The sequence below is a fragment of the Bos taurus genome, chromosome 17, assembly GCF_002263795.3.
Source record: "Bos taurus isolate L1 Dominette 01449 registration number 42190680 breed Hereford chromosome 17, ARS-UCD2.0, whole genome shotgun sequence".
NCBI classification, from domain to species: Eukaryota; Metazoa; Chordata; class Mammalia; order Artiodactyla; family Bovidae; genus Bos; species Bos taurus.
In genome coordinates, this window is record NC_037344.1 from 63,402,355 (window position 1) to 63,417,908 (window position 15,554).

General features: G+C 55.1%; 1 protein-coding gene across 2 annotated transcripts in view; it reads left to right on the forward strand.

Moving 5' to 3' along the window:
- Positions 1-7,811: 7,811 nt before the first annotated feature.
- Positions 7,812-15,554, forward strand: part of TRPV4 (transient receptor potential cation channel subfamily V member 4) — a 37,005-nt gene continuing 29,262 nt past the window's right edge. Inside the window, exon 1 of one of the 2 annotated variants that reach the window (XM_005217903.5) lies at positions 7,812-8,180. The gene's annotated coding sequence lies outside the window, so the exon portion shown is untranslated. Of the gene's footprint in view, positions 8,181-8,371; positions 8,457-15,554 lie in introns of those variants that run through there. The other variant, XM_005217902.4, reaches the window with a different exon arrangement.

Genomic DNA, 15,554 nt, shown 5'->3' on the forward strand with positions numbered 1-15,554 from the left:
TCAAAATGTGTCTTATTACTTCCGCTGCTGCTGCTGCTACTACTAGTAATATAGCACCGCCTCTGTACCACTGCTGCTGCTGCGACTACCACCGCCACCGCGACTATTAGCACTGCTCTGGCTTCTGCCGCCGCTCTCACTACTCCTTTTAACGCTGCGCTACACTGCTGCTGCTAGTAGTACCACCCCCACCATCACCTCACAGTTTAGGGTTCACGTTCAGCTTCCATAACTATAGCCCATGTAATCCTGGGCTTCCTGAGGGGCAGCGGGCCCCCTAATGCAGTTAAACCGTAGCGTGTTCACTTCGTCCTTGTTTTGAAAGATAACGCAGGGCACAGAGCGACGCATCAACAGGAACACCCCAGAAAAAGGCAGTGATTCCTTGCTCTGCCCTTATCGGCTGTGTGATCTGGACGAATGCCTTCTCCCCTCTGGGCCTCAGTTTCCCTCTCTGTAAAGTCAGGAGATTGGACAGTTCCACGTGCCCTCCTAGCTCTGCCCATCTACAGTGGACTGTCACTGCGACAGTCCCTGGTTTGTATTCATAATTCCAGGAAAATCTTTCCATCCACACGTGGGCACGTGGGTTTCTCCTTGTGACATCTAATGGGACCACGTGTGCAGAGTACTTAGCACAGCGCCTGGTACCTAGAAGGTGCTTGATAAAGGGCAGCTATGATGATGAACTCTTAATCAGCTCTCCATCTAGCCCCGAGAGGTGTCTGGAAGGCGAGTCGTTCAGCTTCTGTTTGCTGAGCACTTACTGTATGTGAGCCCCGAGTTAGATAAGCCTGCACCCTCCAAGGGGCTCATGGTCCAAGGCAAGCGATTTAGATGGGGAGGGGTGGGGAACAGGGAAAGCCTTTCTGAGGAGGTAACATTTGAGCTGAGATCTGAAGAGGAAGAAAGAGCAGACCATGAAAAGAAGCTGGCTACAGCTGGTCTTTTCACTGGAAAAGACCCTGATGCTGGGAAAGACTGAGGGCAGGAGGAGAAGTGGGTGACAGAGGGTGAGATGGTTGTATGGCATCACCGACTTGATGGACATGACTTCTGAGCAAACCCCGGGAGATGGTGAGAGACAGGGAAGCCTGGCGTGCTGCAGTCCATGGGGTCTAAAAGAGTTTGACATGACTAAGCGACTGAACAACAGCAGCTGGTACAAAGGCCCTGAGGCAGAAGAGAGAGCACTGTGTTCTTAGAACAGAGAGAGTCCAAAGTGTCTGGAGCCTGATAATCAAGGACAGTGAGGGAGGAAACCTAGCAATGCCGAGGTCCATGTGACTTTGGTTTTTGTTTCAGAACAAAGGAAATCATAAGCCTCTGTGAGTAGAGGGTGACGAAGCCAGTCCTCAGCTTAAAAAGCTGTTAGCTGGGATCCTTCCTTCGTCCCACCCTCTGCCTCTTCCTGATTGAGAAGGTTGAGCCTTCATCACCTATGTGCTGGGGATCCGGGTCCCAGACCTCTGCGAAAGTCCTGGGCCTCGCAGGAAAGTGTTCAGGCCCCTTCACAATTTCGGTCACCACTCCAGGGGCCTCCCAGAATCCCCCATGGCCCCCCCAAGAACCCCATGTGGGAAGGTTGGAATTATTCAGATCCACTGGCACCAAGGCCCCCCACCCCGCCCCCTCTAGGCCCCAGCTCCAGATGAAGCTAACTTTGAAATGCCCATGGCCAGCTGTGGTTGGGTGACCGCACCCACAGGCCACCAGGCCTGCTGCCCAGCAGACTGAAATCACAGCCAGGGGCTGAGAGCAGAGAGTGGCTGTGTCCATGGCAACGGGCGTCTGAGGGGAAGGGCTTCCTCACCACCTGGCCTCAGGTTTCTGCCCCAGGGAGAATTCCAGAACAGCCCCATTGATGGTCCCTGGCAGGGCGAGGCCTTGGGACAAGGCCAGCAATTTGTAGGCCCTAGATAGACAGGCCAGCTGATTGTCCCCAGTCTCTGGGTATCCTGTCTCCACGGCTTCTGGGTGAATGTGGGGGATGTGATCTCACAGGGGGCCTGCTCCCCGCTGGGGCCGGCTCCCAGAGGAAGACCGTCAGACCCCACACCCTCCCGGCTGTGTGACCTGGGGCAGGTTCCCTCACCTCTCTGAGTGCCTTCCTCTCTTGTAGCTGGAGGGGGATCAGTGAGGATCAAGACTTATGAAACGGCTGGCACACAGCTGCTGCTGCATAAATGCGCCCCTTCCACCCCCTGCTGTTTCTCCTCATCACTTGAGCCCGTCCCTGGCACTCAGAGAAAGAGCTAAAAGGCCAATCAGAATTGCTCATCCCCACAACCCCATGCTCCACAGTCTCACCTCGGTGGATGCGAGCAGGGCTTCCCACGTCAGAGGTGAGGGGACTGAGGTCCAGGGGGCAGTGTGGCTGCTAGAGGGGCTGGAGAGTGGGTGTTTGAATTCAGACAGTCCTGTTTCAAATCCTGACTGCATCACCAGCAGGTTCCTCTGGCAGAGGGCTTTTCACTGTGTGGAGCCTCAGTTTGTCCATCTGCAAAAAGGGCTGGAAAAGACCCACCCCTCTGAGGGTTGTAGGGAGGAGCGGATGAGATGGCCCAGGTCTGCAGGTGCTGGTTTTTGGCTGCACCCCTGAGTCTGAGAACCACTTCAAGCCTCCAGGAACCTAAACACCAACTCTTGGCCTAAACTGAGCTCTGGAGCCGTGAGACCACCAGCTGAGCTAAAGAGGTGCCTAATGGGAGAGAAAGAGGGGAGAGGCAGAGACAGAGCCACGTGGGGTGTGGGGAGGGGGAGGAAAAATGTTTCTGCCTGGGGGTGTCAGAGGGAGCCATTCTCTGCCAGGGAGGCCTGTTGTCTGCTGGACTCAGTAGTTCTCATCTGTAAAATGGAGACGCTGATGCCAACCTCACCAGATTACTGGGAAGGAAGATGCGTAAGGGGGAGTGCTGGGTAAACGTGGGAGTGCTCTGAGGGGGACGCTAGTCTTGGTGAGGACTCCACGGTGCCCCCACAGGACTATTTACTGAGCGTTGCTCTGTCCCGGCATTGCCCAGCCCTCATGAGGATCATCATGTTTAACCTTCCCAACCGCGTGAGGTAGGTTACTGTCCCCACGTTACAGATGAAGGAGTGAAGCTCAGAGAAGCAGGGGTACCTGCCCGAGGTTACACAGCTTCAAAATACAGTACAGCCCCACCCAGATCCTCCAGATCCTTTTGACTTCAGAGAGCATGTTCTTCTTTTTTTTTTTTTTAATCTCTTGTAACAGATGTATTGAAATACAGTTTGCAAACCATTCAGTGCACTCATTCGATGTGTATTGTTCAGTGGTTTTTATATATTCACAGATAGATGCAATTCTTACCATAGCAATTTTAGTACATTCTCATCATCCTAAAAAAAAAAAAAAACCATAGCCTTTAACCGTCACTCCTCCAAGCCTCTCCAGCCCCTTGAAAACACTAGTCTAAGTTCTGTCTCAGTGGATTTGTCTCTCCTGGACATTTCGTGTAGGGGTACTCTTATGGCCTTTGATGTCTGGCTTTTTTAACTCAGCATGCTTTCAAGGTGTTTTTTTCCACTTAGCATAATGTTCATCCACATTGTAGCATATATCAATTCTTTGTTCTTTTCCATTTTTTTTTGCCTAGCTGTATGGCATGTGTGCGTGCGCTCAATCACTTTGTGTCCAACTCTTTGCAACCCTGTGGACTGTAGCCTTCCAGGGACTCTCCAGGCAAGAATACTGGAGTGGGTTGCCAAGCCCTCCTCCAGATCTCCTTGACCCAGGGATCGAACCTGCGTCTCCTGCATCTCCTGCATTGCAGGCAGGTTCTTTACCCACTGAGCCACCTGGGAAGCCCGCTGTGTGGCATGCAGGATGCTAATTCCCTGACCAGGGATTGAACCAGACTCCCTGCTGTGGAAGCTCAGAGTCCTAACCACCGGACCACCAGGGAATTACTTCGTTCTTCTTATTATTGCATAATAGTCAACAGTATAGATATACCACATTTCATTTATCTGCTCATTATTTGATTGTTTCAGTTTTGGCCGCTATGAGTGATGTTGTGCGAACATTTGTATACAAGTTTTTTGTGTTCATCTGTTTTCGTTTCTTTTGGCTGTCTCCCACAGAGTGGAATTGCTGGGTCATATGGTAACTCTATATTTAACTTTTTGAGGCACTGCCAGGTTTTTCCACAGTGATTGCACCATTTCGTATTCCCACCAGCCATGCATGAGGGTCCCAGCTTCCCTATTTCTTTGCTAAAACATGTTACAATCTGCCTTTTTGAGACTGTATTCTCATTGACCCTGCTGTACTACAGAGTCTGCCAGGCTTGGGTTCAAATGCTATCAGCTGTAGTCTGTCGGGCACACGGGCTCTCTGTGTCCCTTCATGGGAAATGACATAAGAATCTCAATTTTACAGCCAACAGGAACCTACTGTAGAGCACAGGCAACTCTGCTCAATGTTACGTGGCAGCCTGGATGCAAGGGGAGTTTGGGGGAGGATGGATACATGTATGTGTATGTCTGAGTCCCTTCATTGTCCACCTAAAACCATCATAACATTGTCAATCAGCTATACCCCAATACGAAATAAAAAGTTAAAGAAAAAAGGAATCCTTCCTTCCTGGCTGTCAGGAGGTGACCCGCAGAATCAGGGCTATGCTAACTGTACAGTGAGGTACACACATCTTGTTTTTATAATCCAGGGCAGGTGCGGTCTGTATAAAGTTCCTGAGATGCACCCCACCCGGTTCACGGTCTCTCCCCAACACTGGCCCTGATTCTGGCATACAGCAGGCACTTGCTAAGTGCAGACCCTCAGTGCTGCCCAGGAACCTCCCTTAGTGGAAGTGGCCGAGCCCCCTGCCTGCCTGGGGACCCTGAGACCCGTGTGGGACAAGGCGCTGGGCCACCCTGCAGCCTCTACAGGACTCTCCGTTTGCTTTAATGGCTTTGAAATCTTTTCCTTCCCTAAGAGGAAAAGTTCTTTCTGTTGAGAATCTGTCGTCCTCTCAAAGCAGAGGCTAGGCAGTTTTGCCAGCGACAAAAACAGTGACCGCCATTGCTGTCACATCCTAGCAGTGACCCTTGTTCCTATTTAGTCAAACCAGTGAGCATTTGCTGGGTGCCCTGAGCACCCTGCTTTCTCTTCCTACTCCCCTTTTTCCTGCCAGGCAGGCCCGCAGGCTTTCAATCAGCCAGTACGTTCCCCCAATTTTTCTTTTCTTGTGGTAAAACACACGTAACGGAATTTGCTTTCGTAAGCCATTTGTGTGTACAGTTCGGTGGCGTGAAGATCATTCATACTGTTGTACCCGCATCACTGTTGCAGGAACGGGGGCCCACTTCCAGGGCCCGGGGGTGGGCTCTCGTCTAGTGCTCAGAAATGAATTGTCCGAGGAGACACACGTGCTGATGAAGCAAGAGACTTTACTGGGGAGGGGCACCCTGGGTGGAGAGCAGCAGGGTAAGGGAGCCCAGGAGGACCGCTCTGCCCCGCAGCACGCAGTCTCGGGTTTTATGGTGATGGGGTTAGCTTCCAGGTTGTCTTTGGCCAATCGTTCCGACTCAGGGCCCTTCCTGGTGGTGCACACAGAGCTTAGCTAGGATGGATTCCAGTGGGAAGGATTCTGGGAGGTCAGCAGGACAGATGGACTGGAGTCTCCGCTCTCCTTTTGACCTTTCCTGAATTCTTCTGGTTGGTGGTGGCTTGTCAGTTCCATGTTCCTTACCAGGACCTCCCGTCATAAGATAACTCACGCAGGTGGTTACTGCAGTGCCCATCACCACCATCCATCTCCAGAACTCTTGTCATCTTACAAAACTGAAAGTCTATACCCATTAAACTCCCACCCCCTCCAGCTCAACCAACCAGTATCTTAAAAGAACCTACTAAGTACCAGAGGCTTGTCCAGCAAACAAGACAGACATGGTCCTTGCCTCGTGGAAACTGATACCCATTGTTCAGATGAGAACACCGGGGCACTGAGAGGGAGAGGCTCTTGCTCACGGCCCCTACCTCATCAGCGGCAAAGCAGAGTTTGAACTCACAGTGGGCACAGGGGCCAAGATCCAGCCTCCCGGCCCAAGATGAGTCACTTCCTTGTATGGGGCCTCAGTGGGCCAGTCTGTGAAATGGGGGTCAGGAGGGAGTAGGGTTAGCCATATTGACGCGGAGGGCTCCTGCCTCTTCCCCCTCACTCCGGAGAAGAGCAAACATCATCCCTGACCCTACCGCCTCCAGTCCCCTCCAGCACCCTCCTAAGGCCGCCAGGCTCCTCTGTCCATGGGATTCTCCAGGCAAGAACACTGGCATGGGTAGCCATGCTCTTCTCCAGGGGATCTTCCTGACCCAGGCATTGAACCCAGGTCTCCTGCATTGCAGGCAGATTCTTTACCATCTGAGCCTCTAGGGAAGCCCCCAGCATCCTCCTACTGAATTATCCTTTTTTTTTTTAAATCAATATTTGCTTATTTATCTGGTTGTGCCAGGTCTCAGTTGTGGCATGTGGCATCTAGTTCCCCAACCAGGGATTGAACCCGGCTCCCCTGCATTGGGAACGCAGAGGCTTAGCTCCCAGGCCACTAGGGAAGCCCCTCTTTTTCTTTCTTTTAACAAGAGGCTTTCTCCAGAAATGGGCTCCAGACTAGATATGCCCAGGACTCCTCTGCATCCCGCCCTGACCCACCCCCAGCCCGGAAGGCCCCAAACAGAAGGGCTTTTCCTCCTCAGGGAGGTATAAGGGGCCCTCTGTTTACATTCCTCACTGCCAGATAACTGCCTGTCTGCCCTGTTTAAGATCCTGGAAGCCCAGAGGAGAGATTCCTCTCTCTCAAATCCTCAGGGACAGAGCTTTGGTGAGGTCACGGTTCCTTCCAAGCCCCCATCTCCCATCTGTAAAATGGGCACAGCAATCCCCGCCGCACAGCCTTGGGGGAGGAAGGTTTACTTGACACCCTCCACCCCCACTCCCACCTCTTGCTCAGTAAGTTCTTTACTAAGGTTTCTTTTTTGGTAATTGTTTCAGACTGGCAGTTTGCATTTTGTTTTCTTTTTGTTTGTTTTGGCTGCGAGGCATGCAGGACTTTAGTCCCTGACCAGGGGCTTCCCATGTGGCACTAGTGGTAAAGAACCCACCTGCCAATGCAGGAGACATAAGAGACTCGGGTTCAGTCCTGGGTTGGGAAGATCCCTTGGAAGAGTAAATGGCAACCCACTCCAGTATTCTTGTCTGCAGAATTCCATGGACAGAGGAGCTGGTCAGGCTACAGTCCATAGGGTCTCAAAGAGTCGTACCTGACTGAAGCATGTATGCCCGACCAGGGATCGAACCCGTGCCCCCTGCAGTGGAAGCACAGGGTCTTAACCACTGGACCACCAGGGAAGTCCTCGACCAGTGGTTTGAACACAGCACTTCCATTAAGATTCTCTCTCCAACAATTCTCAAATTCCACTTTCTGGCTGCTGGACCAGCGCACCCTGGCAGCTATTTCTGCTTGCAAGCTGTTGAGGAAGGACCCACCCCACCATCTTCCCAATGTGGGAGTCAGCTCAGTTTAGAGAAAAGAATAACAATAAAAAGGGTTAAGGCTGTTCTTCGGCCTCTGCATGGACCTGGTGCCCTCAGCCTCTTCACTGTGATGTGAGGGGAAACCGAGGCAGAGTAGGGACTGGCTGCTCAGCTGGTGAGTCACAGAGCCAGGGCTTGGGCTCCGGGAGTCTGGCTGGAGGAGTCGAGCCAGTCCTGGCAGAAGTGAGCTGCCTGTCCATGAGGGTATTCAAGTGTCTGGGGTAGAAAGTGGGACTGCGCGGTGGGGCTCACCTTCTCCATAAAAGAACACTGGTTGGTGGCCTACTCAGTCCAGGCTCTGTGCTAGGAGCTGGGTAAAGAGGTGAGGTTCAAAGGCGCTCGCGTTGGTTTAGTCCCGGATGGTTCTGTCTGTAACACAGGTGCCTCCGCTGCTGGAAGTCTGGAGCTACCCAAAGGCCGGGACCTAGTGCACACTGTCTCTGAATTGACTGCTGAATGAGCGGAAGCGTGGAGGAATCGGCGACAAGCCCATTACCAGATGGGGCAGCAGTCCCGGGCTGACGAATTCAGGAGCCGGTGGTCTCAGGATTCCAGCCAGAGGCACCCCACGCCCCCCACGAAGCGCCTGCCCCTGTACCTGGGGTAATGACGCCCGTTTTCCAGGTGAGGAAACTGAGGCCCCGCTTCCGCCCCCCACTCCCCGCGCCCTTCCCGCAGGGGCGCGGGTCCCAGGCGCGGGGTAGGCTTGGTGCCTCGCCTCCGGGGCGGGCGGCGTGGGCGGGGTGCAGCCCGGGGGGTGCAGCCCGGGGGCGGCGCGCGCGGTGGAACCTGAGCTCGGGGAGGAGGGACGCGGCGGCTCCGGGCGGGCGCGGGGCGGGCTGCCGGGATTCAGGAAGCGCCGCGCTCCCGGCCGCCGGCGCCCGCAGAGCCCTCTCGGAGGTGAGTGGGGTCTGGGCCTTCGGGGCGGGGACCCCCGGGAGAGACGGCACAGCCAAGGACCCCGCGAACCCCCAGGTTCGTCTTGGAGGCTGCGGAGTGCCAGCCTGGGGCCCGGGATCCGTGGGGGTCCTTTGGGCTGGGCACCACCTCTCTGGGCTTCCCTTTCCCTACCTGCCAAGTGGGCGCTAACCTCGGCTCCCGGCTCCGGGAATGCAGGCCTGGGGGAGGGAGGTACCCGCTCCCCCGGAGCTCCAAGCCCAGGAACCAAACACAGGAGGCCTTGCAGCCCACCTCGCGGTCACCTCCTTTTTGGTGGGCTTGGAAGAGGGAGTTGGGTGCCTGGGGGTTTGCCTTCAATCTCCAGGAAGGGTTGGGAGTCTGCAGCTTCCAAAGATCATTTCTTCATTACTGAGCCCCAGAGAGAGGGCTCGTCTCCCAGGAGGCAGGAAGATCTCTAATCTCCCCTCCAGCTCTGCGGGGACACCCTGGGAGGTCTCTGAGAACTGGGAGAGACCGCCTACCCTCCCACGTGCCTGGCGGTTTCCAGCCATGGACACCCCTGCCTGGCCCAGCACCAGCCGGTTTCCTCCATCCGTTCTCCCTATTTTGCAGATGAGGAAACTGAGGCCCAGGTCAGGGATATAGCCAAGGGGAATTTAAAGCCAGGGCTGTCCAGCTCCAACGTCCTCCCTGCATGGAGCCCAGGGGCTGTCGTGGAAGTTGCCAAGGAGGGGTGGACTTATGGCCACGGAGTGTCTAGAACCAAGGACTTCTGCTGGGGGGTGGAGGTGGGGCGTGATCTCGGACACTGAGACCCTCTGGAGGGTTTGAGCTTTGCCCCTTTATCATAGGGGCAAGGATGGGGTCACTGGGTGAGGAGGTGGCCTCTTAAGAGAGGTCAGGTATGAGGGTCAAGCGTGGATTGTCTGTGAGGTTAAAAGTGGGGCCTGTGTGGGTCTGAACCCTCACTTGGCCACCTGCTTCTGTGTGATCTCGGGCTACTTCTTTAGCTGTCTGAGAGACAGACAGCTCATCTAGAAAATGGGGGTGGGCTGAGGGCGCCCCTGGGCTGAAGCAAGGACAGCCGCCCTGCGAGGGGCCCCACACTGCCTGGAGCCCAGCCTAAGGATATGAGGTTTGCGCTGGTGATTGTTGCCCCAACATCTTCTCAACGGAGGGGGTGAAATGTGAAGTGTGAAAGTCATTCAATTGTGTCTGACTCTTTGGGACGCTATAGACTGCAGCTCACCAGTCTCCTCTGTCCATGGAATTCTCCAGGCCGGAATACTGGAGTGGGTAGCCATTCCCTTCTCCAGAGGATCTTCCCAACCCAGGGATTGAACCCAGGTCTCCCGCATCACAGGCAGATTCTTTACCAGTTGAGCCCCCAGGGAAGCCCAATGGAGGGGGTGAAAAAGGTAATTGGCCTTTTCCACATTTATCTAGATCATTCTATTTGAACGGTGGTGGGAGCCAGAAAGGCCAGGGACCCCTTTCCCCACTTCTATTGGTAAACCGGAGCGGGGAGGGGCTCCTAAGACAAACGACAAATGAGTCCTGGGCCAGTCAGGTTCACACTTGTATTAATAGAAGCAGGGTGGGGTCATTTCCAAGTGGAGTTTCCCCAGGTTTAGAGAATGGGCGCCTGAGGAAGAAGTGTGTGAGAGACTAGTAAAGACGCCTCGAATCCCCCAAGCGAAATCCAGACCAGATGCCTTCTATCCAGCCTGGGCTGTGGACTCCCCTCCCACCTCATCAGCTGTGCAGGTGTGAGCTGGGCCTCAGCCATTTCCTCCTCTGTCCATCAAAACCCCCTTGCAAAGCTGCCCTGGGCCAGCCCTCGACTGGGCACTGAGGCGTCGGACCCCCGCCTAGCCCCAGCCTGGGTGAGGGGGTCGGTGACCTGGGTGGTCCAAGAGAGCCCGTGGGGTGGGAGGGAGGGCTGCCTCCTCCCCCGCAGCTGTCTCCCTGACCCTGGCATTGCCCTCAGGCAACACCCACACCAGCCCCAAGAGCACCCAGCCAGGGAGCGTGTGTGCTCCGGATGGCTGGGGCTCAGGGGAGCGGGCTGTGGGTGGGATTGTGATGATCGGGAACCCGGAAGGGCTTGATCAAGGTGGCCTTGGAGGCTCACCTGAAGGAGTAAATGCAGATGCTGGAGGAAAGGGTATTCAGGTAAAGACCTGACTTCTACTCGTCACCAGGTGGTGAAACTAGCAGAGCTGAGACATTGTCCCGTTTGTCTGGAGCGTGACACGAACAGGAAGGACAAGGGATCAGACAGGCAGTGGGTTGGGTCAGACCCAGAAACCCTGCAAGTCCAGCCTGGGAGGGCCACGCCGGATGTGTGGTCTGGAAAGGCCCGTGGAGTCGGGGCTGGGTGGGGAGGCCGGTCCCCAGGTGGAGAAGTCATCCAGCCAGAGGTGTGAGGCCCCAGGTAGGGGCTGGCACCCCCAGTAGGCGGCTGGAAGATGGAGGGAAAGCACTATGCAAGACTTGATCTCAGGGCGCCTGGCACATGGTGCGCAATTAACCCCACTTGCACAGTTGAGTGCCCGAACACAGCATTTTGAGAGGGCCAGAGTCCTTTGAGGTCCTTCGTGTGTCCCTGGGAGGGAGGCGGCCACATGGAGAGCGGGCGGCTCTACACCTCCCAGGCCCTCAACCTGCTATGTGCCTCAGTTTCCCCCATTCGACTCTAGGAAAAACATTCCAGGCCCCTCCTCAGTTCACGGGGGAACCCAAGGACCAGCTCCTCCTGACTCACGCAGGATCTGGGGAGCTGAGGGAACATTTCCTGCCAGCAGGCCCTCTGGAATGCTCCGTATTGCCAGGTTGGGGTGGAATTCACCTGTTAAAGATTAATTCAGACCTCTCAAGATGCCTGTGGTCCTGAGACCCGCAGCTGCCACTCTGAACTCTGGGTGCAAGGTTCTGTCTGGCTTCAGCCAAGCATAGGCTGCGTTAGCAGTCATTATGATGACAGTGAGCATTTACTGAGCACTTACTGTGTGCCAGACACTGAGCCCGAGACTAAGTACATTTGGATGCGAAGCTAGGATGATACCCATTTTTGAGAGGGAGGAATTGAGGTCAGGATGCTAAAGTTGCTGGCCCACCTGAGGAGGGCCAGAACGAAGGTCTGAACTCCATTTATCTGACTGTGAATCAGTGCCTAGGAATTTCCGTGGTGGTCCAGTGGCTGAGACTCCGCACTCCCAGTGCAGGGAGCCCAGGTTCGATTCCTGGTCAGGGAACTAGATCCCGCATGCCGCCACTAAGACACAGTGCAGCCAAATCAATAAAAGTAGATACGTATAAAATCCATGTCCCTTAACTTCCAAGGTGGCCTGTCCCCATTTGTCTAGATCTGGGGTCATGGGAAGATAGTCTGCAGTTTAGAGGTAAGAGCCTGAATTGTTTAGACAGGCCCGGACTTAACTCCTGTGCCTGCTGCCTTCTCCCCAGGGGAGCTCAGGCACGTCACCATACTTTTGAGTCTCAGTTTCCTCATCTGCCAAATGGGGCTGTCAGTCCCCTCTCTGCAAGGACAGTCCAGAGCACATGGAGGGGGTTCCGAGCACCGTCTGCTTCCTCATCCTGTCCCCCAGCCTGTTCCAGGGCGCGTTTTCCTGCAGCTCATCCCTCCGAGAGCCCCTCTGTGCCAGGAAGGCGGGAGCAAGGGGCAAAGCTGGACTTGCACTTGGACAAGAGATGCTGCCTTTGCAGCTCGGAAGTGCTTACAGGCCTTGGCTGAGCGCCAGGGCCGTCAGAGTTTCCCACTTTCCTGACTTAGTGCTTACATGAGGGCTGGAGCCTAGCTACCTGGTTCACACCCCAAGTCTCAGGAAGTTCCCTCACTCCTGGGGCCTCAGTTTCCTCACCTGTAAAATGGGGTGACGACTGTGCAGGCTTTGTTGGGGTGGTCGTGGACAGTCTCCAGAGCAGCACAGGCTGTTCAGCATGTAACCAGTGTTTATTGCCTGACGGCCTATTGCCTTGATGGGGTCGCAGCATCACCCGCACTGGAGTTGGGCAGGGCAGGAATGCTGAGTCCTATTTTACAGCAGAGGAAACCGAGGCTCAGAGAGAGCAGCAGTTTGCCAAGGGATGCCCCGCTGGCTTATGGAAGAGCTGGACCTGAAAGCTAGGTCCCGTGACCCCTAGGGTCCCTGAAAAGCCCAGTGGCTGGCCCAACTTCCTTCCCAGAAAGCCACTGGGACTGTCCGGTCCTAGAGTCTGACCCACTTCCGTTCACATCCCAGCTCAGCCACTCGCTGCTGTGTGACTTCAGGAAGTGGCTTAACCTCTCTGTTCCTGGGGCTGCCACCCCTGGGGTTTGCAGGAGGTCACAGCAAAGCAGTTGAGGGGGATTTGGATCCTTCTGGCTGCCCACTCCTGCCCCGGCCTGGGCTCCCCCTGCCTCAGGTGCCCTGGAGTTCCCTTGAGCTGTCACCCTGGCCGAGCAGGAATGAGGAAGGGAGGCCAGGCCCTCGCTTTCACTGTGACTCCGATTTCCTTCCCACCTCTGAGCCCCGTCCTGGTCATCGGCTTCCCCCTTCTGCCCTTCTGGCTGTATGACCTCAGGCCGGTCACGCCATCTCTCTGAGCTTGTTTCCTCATCAGTGACAGTCACAGACGGCACACCAGGGGCATCGGAGGCCCTCACAGGTCTGCTCCAGATGAGATCAGAGGGCGGGAAAGGCTCGGGAAGGAGGTGGTGGTGTGGGGGCAGACAGGAGGGCCATTGACCAAATGGGAGTGCGCTTATTTTTCTTTGGGTGGTGAGTAACGGCCATCCCTCCCGCCCCTGCCCTGCCCACCCGCAGCACAAAGAGCTCCTCAGTCTCACCGGATGCCAGTTTTTCCCCGAGGGTGGAGTGGCCTGGCTTCCACCTCACTGACCAGGAAGGCTGACCACCTTTTGGGACGGCTCGTCAAGGGTGTGTATGGAGCAGGCACTTCCAGTGCGTGTCCCCAATGAGCCCTCCAGGTTCAGGGGAGACCCCGGCGGCCAAAGGGCCCACAGATCTCGGACGGGGACCAGCTGGCCTGGTTCACTCCTGTCCCTGTGCCCCGTGGCAGAGAGGAGGGACTCAGGAATACCTGTGGATAGAGCAGACAGATGAAGCAAGGAAGGACCGAGTGACTCAACAGACAGATCAGCCAGGTGGGGGCATCAGGAAAACCCGCCTGCTCAGATTCAGACAGGGACTCAGGCAAGAGTCCTGGCCTGCCTGAGCCTCAGTCTCCTCATCTGCAAAATGGACACATGGTAGCTGTTGCCATCGCTGTCGCGGGAGGATGTTGAACATCGTAGGTCAGAGAGCCCAGCACGCAGCAGGCGCTCAGTACGTTATCTGTTCAAGGATGGGAAGGAGGGGGTGTCCAGCTGGTTAGTTGGGCAGAGGTGCAGCTGTGAAGGGCTGTCTGTCCTGTGGAGAAGGACTTAGCTGCGATTCCTTTCATTTATATCTCTGCATTCATCCATTTGGTCATTCATTTGGCAAGTATGTCTTGGGCAGCCGCGATGTGCCAGGCCCTGTTCTAGGCCCCAGGAACTCGGGTGACTGTAACAGAAGAGGCCCCCGCTCTCCTAGAACTGGCGTCCAAGTTCCCAACATCTGGGACAGTGTTTTATGAGCCTCCCTCTTGACACCCACAGTCCCAGGCAACCCAGTGGTGGGTGCTGTGATTAGCTGCTCTTAGAAGTGAGGCGACTTCCCTGCTGGTCCAGTGGCTAAGATTCTGCCCTTCCAATGCAGGGGGGTCATGGGTTTGATCCCTGGTTGGGGAACTAAGATTCCCACATGCTGTGCTGTGCAGCCAAACAAAACAAAACAAAACAAAATTAGAAACAAGGAAACTGAGTCTCAGAGAGGTGACACTCTGCCTGGGGTCACACAGCTACTAAGCAGCAAAGGCACAATGAAAACTACAAGTCTGTTCTGGCCCACCCCGAGACTTCCAAGGGGCGTGGCATTTAGAAAAGTGACCCCAAGGAGAGGGCTTCATACACTCTAAAGGCATGAACTCAAATGGGCTTAAAAGCAGGTGGTTGGAATCCCAACCACATTCCCCTCCTGTGGAGTTGTGACCTCAGCTGGGTCTCCTGGTCTCTCCGAGCCTCAGTTTGCTCATCTGTGACATGGGGCTGAGAGGTCAGTGCAAGCGTGCTCAGCACACGATGGGTGTTGGATAAATGTCAGCCCCTCCCCTCCATTCTCTCCAGTCATAGTTTATTCCCTTGAGAATGGAAATGATAATAACTTCTAGAGTTATTTTTTTGGATTAAAACAGAAGGTGTATGTGATATGTACCAGAGGGCTGTGGGCACTGCTAACGTGGGCATTCAAGCAGTTAGCCAGAGACACAGCCTCCTGTTGGTGTAGGCTGCAGGTAAGGCAGGCCGGGGCAGCAAGAGGATCTTGAACCTGGTTTTCTGCTGCCTGGGGCACCCTTCCCTGGCTCCTTCCTGGCCCATTCATTCCTTGGTGTCTGCTCTCTTCTCTGAATTTTGCCCAGGGGTGTGAGATGGAGGGGTGGGTGTTGGTCTGCATGGGTGTATGTCCTGCCTCCTCGGGGCCTCAGTCTCCCAGCTGGGTAACGGGACAGTGATGCAGGAGAGATGGGGACGAGGAGGGGAGAAAAGGCTTTCAGAAGGCGAGGTCTCCGAGCAGAATCACGAGTTTTGGCTTTGGACCTGGGATGTCTGTGTCCCAGAGCTGCCTCCGCCCTGCCCTCTCTGGGCTCTGTCTCTCTAGCTGTTAATTGAAGAAATAAAAGGCAGCTGCCGTTGTTAACACTTACCACGCACCAGGCACTGGCTTAAACTCGTGAATTATCAATTCAGTCCATCATCTTCCATGATCATTCAGTCCTCATGGCAGCCTTTTGGTGTAAGAGCTACCATTTTATTTTTTCATTCAAAGCGTGAACGCAGAGTCCAACCAGTAACTATAAAGCAAATATGTGAGTTTATCCTTCCCACATGGCAGTGATCATTTCCCCCGTTTTACAGATGAGGAAGCTGAAGCCCAGAGAGAAGTGACTTGCTCCTGGCCACCCTGTCAGGAAGTGGCTGGTGGGGAAGAGAAC